At 58.0% G+C, this 6,000-nt stretch overlaps 1 protein-coding gene across 18 annotated transcripts in view; it reads left to right on the top strand.

The window, feature by feature from the left end:
- Positions 1-2,291: 2,291 nt before the first annotated feature.
- Positions 2,292-6,000, top strand: part of PTK2 (protein tyrosine kinase 2) — a 116,458-nt gene continuing 112,749 nt past the window's right edge. For 17 of the 18 annotated variants that reach the window (XR_009449614.1, XR_009449616.1, XR_009449615.1 and 14 more), the window contains exon 1: positions 2,292-2,431. The gene's annotated coding sequence lies outside the window, so the exon portion shown is untranslated. The remainder of the gene's footprint in view (positions 2,432-6,000) is intronic. The other variant, XM_059672388.1, reaches the window with a different exon arrangement.

Below are 6,000 nucleotides of genomic sequence, written 5' to 3'. Positions count from 1 at the left end.
CCCCATTTTCTTTGTTAAGCAGAATAATCGAAGCTGCCTGTCAAGATCAATTTCCAATGCGCCACAGCCAGTGGCGGCGAGGAAATGGAACGTGTCAGTTATCTATGGCTGTGTAACAAACTGCCCCAAAACACAGAAGCTTAAGACCACAAGTTTTGCCCTGGCCGGGCAGCTCAGCTGGTTGGAGCGTCGTCCCAATGCGCCAAGGTTGCGGGTTCGATCCCGTCAGGGCACAGACAGGAAGCAACCACTGATGCGTAAATACTGGTAAGTGGAACATCAGGCTGATGCTTCTCGCTTTCTCCCTTCCTCTCTCTACAATCAAGAAATAAAACAAAAATTACCCCCACCCCGTTTTCATTTGCTCATGATTCTCTGCAGTTGGCTAAACTGAGGTGGGGTCTAGGGCAGCCTCACTCACATGTCTGGAGTCTGGCCTGGAGTCTGGCCGCTTGAGTGTGGAGGGGCGAGAGGCGGGGGTGGGGGGAGCGCGCTTCAGTTCTCTTCCATGGGGCCTCCCTAGGCTCGCTGGGGCTGGCCTCTGGAGGCCTCGGCTCGGAAGTCGGACGTCACTGTTACACATTTTATCGGTCAAAGCGAGTTACAACATCTGTCCAGACTCAAGGGGTGAAGCTGGACGCCATCTCTTGTAGGGAGCAATGTCAAAGACTTGGTGGCTGTGTCTAGTCTACCACACTAAGCAACCCCTCCCCCCAAAGACATCCCTTTACTGTAATCCCTTTTGTCCCTTCCCTCCCCTCCCCACTCCCATTCCCTCCGTTGACTTTAAATAATACTTTCTCACTTCACATCACCCAAGGCTTCATTCAGTCACCCAACAAGTAGTTAATTATGTGCCAGGGACCCAGAAGAGAACAAAACAAAGTCGCTGCTCCAATGATTCTGATATTCTAGTGGAGGGAACAGACGGTCAAGAAATAAACAAGTACCTACTGTGAGGCCTGAACCACAGGTGCTAGAGCGAGGGGTGCGGAGTGCACAGGGGTCAGTTACATCCCATAGGATGCCATCTGCCGGCCTGAAGGAGGTGAGGGGAGGAGGAGGTCCAGGCAGAGCAACAGCAGTGCAAAGGTCCTGGGCTGCGGGAGAGAGAGAGAGAGGGGGAGAGAACTCCTTACAAGTTTAAATGGAGTGGAAAGAAACACACAACAAACAACCACAATACATTCCATCAAGGGACAATATGAAAAGAAAACATTGAATATGGAAAAGGTCTTGCTAAGCAAAAGCATTTTATTCCACCCGATTCTGTTGGAATGAGAACCAAACGACAGCTTCTGAGAGCGGACGTCAGCTCCGCCAGCTGCAGGGAGCTCAGCTGCAGGGAGCTCACCTGGGGTGGGGGGGGAGTGCCTCCTGCCTCCTGGCTTGCGGTGAGGATTAAAGCGACACCATCAAAACGAAAGGTGCTTTCACTTCCTACCGCAGTTGCCAGTGATTTTTTTTTTTAAGAACACAAATCAGCTATCACTTTCGGTGTCGGCCCTTCCGAAGGTCCCCGCTCGAGAACAAAGGCCAGGCACCCGAGCCGACTATCAGGCCCCGCCATGGGCGCTTTGCACCCCCTGCCACTCGGACACCCAGTCCTAGCCCATCAGCTCGCCCTCAGTGCCCTCTGCCCGGTGAGGCCCAGATCCCGGGACCCTCCTCCCGGACTCAGGCCCAGAGCACCTCGCCCACACGGTGCCGCAGCTGCCCACCCGACTCACACGGCCCCTGCAGACCATTTCCCAAGACCCAGTCTCAGCGAGGCCAGCACCAGCCGCGACGCCGCTGACACAGCCCGAGCCTCGGCTTCCCCATCTGCAAAGGGGCCCGGGCACCGAACTCCTTAAGGTGGGCGGGAAGCCTGGACAGGTCACGGACCCGGCCCACAGCGACCCCGACGCGGGCGGTTCCGACTCTGGGGCGGGACTGCTGGGTCGCCGACCAGGGCGTCCAGAGCCGCCGCGTTTGCGGTTTGGGGACGGGGAAGTGTCCCCCACGGCGGCCCCGGAGGTCCGGCAGGCCGGCGCCCCTCCCGCCCCGGGCAGGGCTTCCCCGGCCGCAGCCCCGCCCACCGGCCCCGGGCCCTCCAAGCCCCGGCCCGGCGTCCCCCGCGCGACCTCGGAGCGGAGCCGGCGGCGCCCTGCGCATGCGCGTCCCGCGGCGCGCAGGCCCGGTCCTGCAGGAGGCGGAAGCGCGGGACGCGGACACGCGTAGCGGAGCGGGGAGCGCGCGCCTCCGCCAGCTGCCGCGCACGCGCAGCACGGCCCCGAGGGCGCGAGCCCGCCGCCGCCGCCGCCGCCGCCGCCGGGCCGGGACCGCTGAGCGCCCGCGGCGTGAGGCGTGGGAGGGAGCGCGGCCAGTCCGCCCGCGGCGCCGCCCCGTTGTCGTCGGTCTTCGCCTCCCCGCGCCGAGCGCGGTCCGAGTGAGTGCGGGGCCGGGCCGGGGCGCGGGCGGGCCACTCCCGGGGCTGGTGGTTGGCAGGGCCGCGGCCCGAGGGTGGAGGGCCGAGCGGGGCCGGACAGATCAGTACCGGAGGCGGATGCGACGGAGGCCGGCTCCTCCCGCGCTGCCTGCCCGCGCGCCCGGGGCCTGGGGACATGGGAGGCCGGGGACGTGAGGAGGCCGGGGGCCGGGGGAGGCCGGGGCGGTGGGGACGCGGGGCTCAGGGGAGGCTGAGGCCGGGGACGCGGGGGCCGCCGCCGAGCGGGCCGGGCGCTCACAAAAGGGGAGGAAGGAGGAGGAAGCGGGAGCGCCGGGGGCCGCCGGGGACCCGGGACGGAGCCTCGCCCTCGGGGCCTCTCCTGAGACCGGCGCCCACGGGGTGAACGGGTGCGGGTCGGAGCGGGGCTGCGGGCGGGTGGCCTGGGCCCGGGCCGGGCGGGCGCCATCCCTGCTGCCGGCGCTCAGGCTCCCCGTGGCCCCGCGACCCCAGGCGACGGCCGGGCAGCCCGGCGGGTCCCTGCCGCCCGAGCGTCCCCTCTCGGGCCCGCGCCTCCCGCTCCCTCCCCGCTCCGGTCTTCGTGGGGAGGGTGTGGGTGTGAGTTTGGGGTTCGCAGGGTTTTAGCTTCGCGCGCTCGGTCTGCTTCTCTTTCGGAGCCGTTCCCGCTGCCCGGCCTGGCGGCGGCGGCCTGCACTGGGCTGGGCAGTGGGCGCGGAGAGCGGCGACGCTGCCGGGGCCGGGCCGGGCCGGGCCGGGCCGTACGCGCCGGGGCCTCTGCCGGGTGGAGGGGCCTCCTCGGCGTTTCTGCTCGCGGGTGCGCACGCCCGTTCCTGGGCAGGGGCCGCTCCCCCGGACCGGGGCGCAGGGCCTCGCCCCGTGTGAGACGGGCAGCGAGGACGCCTCTCCTCTCGGAAGTGACCGCGCGGGGAGGCGAGCCCGGGAGACGGCGGCGCGCGCCCCGCGCGGTGCTGGAGGTGCGGCCCCGGTGCGGTGGGTCCGTGGCGCGCGGGCCGCGTTTTCAGGCCCGTCCCGTCCCGTGAAGTCAGACCGCGGAGCTCGTGGAGGAAGCTGGTGCGTCAGGGCGGCTGGGAGCAGGCTGCTCGGGTCTGCGCTGCCCTCGGGGGAGACCCGCCCAGACCGCTGCTCACCCTCGTGGGCACCTGTGCACCCAGCGCCACGGGGTGGGCGAGGTCGGATGTGACAGGCCTCCCCGAGGGCACCTCCCCGCGTCCCAGGCCTCTCGCCCAGTCGCGGCACCGGGAGCGGCGGGAAGAAGCCATGTTCCCTGCCAGCCCCACGGACCGCGGGGCGCCCAGGCACCGAGCGAGGGGCATGGGCAGCAGCACGAGTCCTGGGCGCGGGAGACACTGCGTCCCAGCCCTGCGCGGTGGTCTGGGCCGGGGCTGGAGGCAAGTGCTGGGCCCCAGAGCAGGTGGGACTGGAGCCTCTTCCGAGGCGGGCACCGCGGGGGCACCCCGGGGCGGATGCGGGCCACCCCGAGGCGGATGCGGGCGGGAGGCAGGCTGTGGGAGGGGTTCTCCCAGCCCGAGGATCGGGATGTTTTTAACCGATTGCTTCTGCACAAGCACGCCATGCCCAGTGTTGGAAAGCACAGAATGCAATGTCCCAATTCTCCAAACTAGTCAGATAATTTTCTTGTTAGGAAGTTGGAGAAATTGTTTAAATAACAAAATTGTGTTCTTAAAGTTAGTTCCTTTAAAAAAGATGATTAGCTTCCCCAGAAGAAATGATTATACTAATTTATATATGTGGTGTGTGTGTGTATGTACATACACTGTAACATGGTAAAAATAATTTTGAAAATTACTATCCTTTCTTTGGATGTTATTTGGATAAGAGAAATAGGATCTTAGTTCCTATCTCTATTAAATTCTATAAAATACTATGGAAACCTTTTTTCCCTATATTTTAAAATTTGTTGGTTTTGAGAAAATAATTAAAAATTGTCACTAGGGAAACAAAAGATTAGATTCAAAGTGTTAATATATTATGTAAATCTTTAACTTTTGAAATTAAATACTTGCAGTTAAGACAGTTTCAGCTAGAATAAATCTTGTTTTAAATTTCAATAGCATTGAAAGTTCTGTTCTTGTTATATTTGTGAAATTAGTTTTTTTGTTAAAAATGATAAAAGCTTATTTCTGTAGTACGTTATCTTAAAGCTTGTTTTAAGAACATATTGTCGCCAAAACCGGTTTGGCTCAGTGGATAGAGCGTCGGCTTGTGGACTGAAGGGTCCCAGGTTCGATTCTGGTCGGGGGCATGTACCTGGGTTGTGGGCACATCCCCAGTAGGAGATGTGCAGGAGGCGGCTGATCGATGTTTCTCTCTCATCGATGTTTCTGACTCTCTATCTCTCTCCCTTCCTTTCTGTAAAAAATCAATAAAAATATATTTTTTTTAAAAAAAGAACATATTGTCATTACTGTTTCCCCTTAAAAAAAACAAACCTAAATAATTAGCAAAAAAATTGCTGTGAAGGTCTTTGAGACTTTTTACTGATGCCTGTATTAATTACTTAAAACCCCAATTAAAAATTTGGGCAAAGTAAGTGACCTTGAGTCAATAGTAATAAAGTCCAGGAAGTCTGGATGCAAATAAGCATTCACACTCCAAGTTGCTTGTCAGTCCTTAGAAGGTGCCATTTAAGAGGCTGGAGAGCAGTTGCGCTGAGCTCTGGGTGCACTTGGGTTTCACCCTCTCCCAGTTACACTGAGAGTCATTTTTTACTTCTCTTCTGTAAACAGTATTTGAACTCTCTCTTTTTTTATTTGCCTGAGGATATTTTTTTCCACTGACTTTTAGAAAGAGTGGGAAGGAGGAAGGGAGACAGAGAAAGAGAGAAACTTCGATGTGAGAGAGGCATGTATCTGTTGGTGGCTTCCCACACACACCCTGGTACATGCTCTTCCAGGAATCAAAGCGAGACCTTTGTGCTCTGGCCAGCGCTCTAACCACTGAGTCACACTGCCAGAGCTATATTTAAAAAAAATGTTTTTATTGATTTCAGAGAGAGGAAGGGAGAGGGATAGAAACATCAATAATGAGAGAGAATCATTGATCAGCTGCCTCCTGCACACACCCTATTGGGGATGGAGCCCACAACTGGGGCATGAGACCTTCTGGTTCATAGGTTGACACTCTAACCCAGGGGTGGGCAAACTTTTTGACTCGAGGGCCACAATGGGTTCTTCAACTGGACCGGAGGGCTGGAACAAAAGCATGGATGGAGTGTTTGTGTGAACTAATATAAATTCAAAGTAAACATCATTACATAAAAGGGTACGGTCTTTTTTTTTTAGTTTTATTCATTTCAAACTGGCTGGATCCGGCCCGCGGGCCGTAGTTTGCCCACGGCTGCTCTAACCACTGAGCACACTGGCTAGGGCTTTTTGAACTCTTTATTGCTCTTTCTCTCCACCATTGTTTTGTGTTTCTGATTATAAAACAGCAGAGGAGCCCCCTCTGTTCCTGCCTATAATTGGATTACTTTTTACTAGGCTCTCTGATGAAAATAAATCGAGATAAGC

This window comes from Myotis daubentonii, chromosome 17 (genome assembly GCF_963259705.1).
Source record: "Myotis daubentonii chromosome 17, mMyoDau2.1, whole genome shotgun sequence".
NCBI classification, from domain to species: domain Eukaryota; kingdom Metazoa; phylum Chordata; class Mammalia; order Chiroptera; family Vespertilionidae; genus Myotis; species Myotis daubentonii.
Note: the sequence above shows the minus strand (reverse complement) of the source record. Positions and strands in the feature narration are given on the sequence as shown.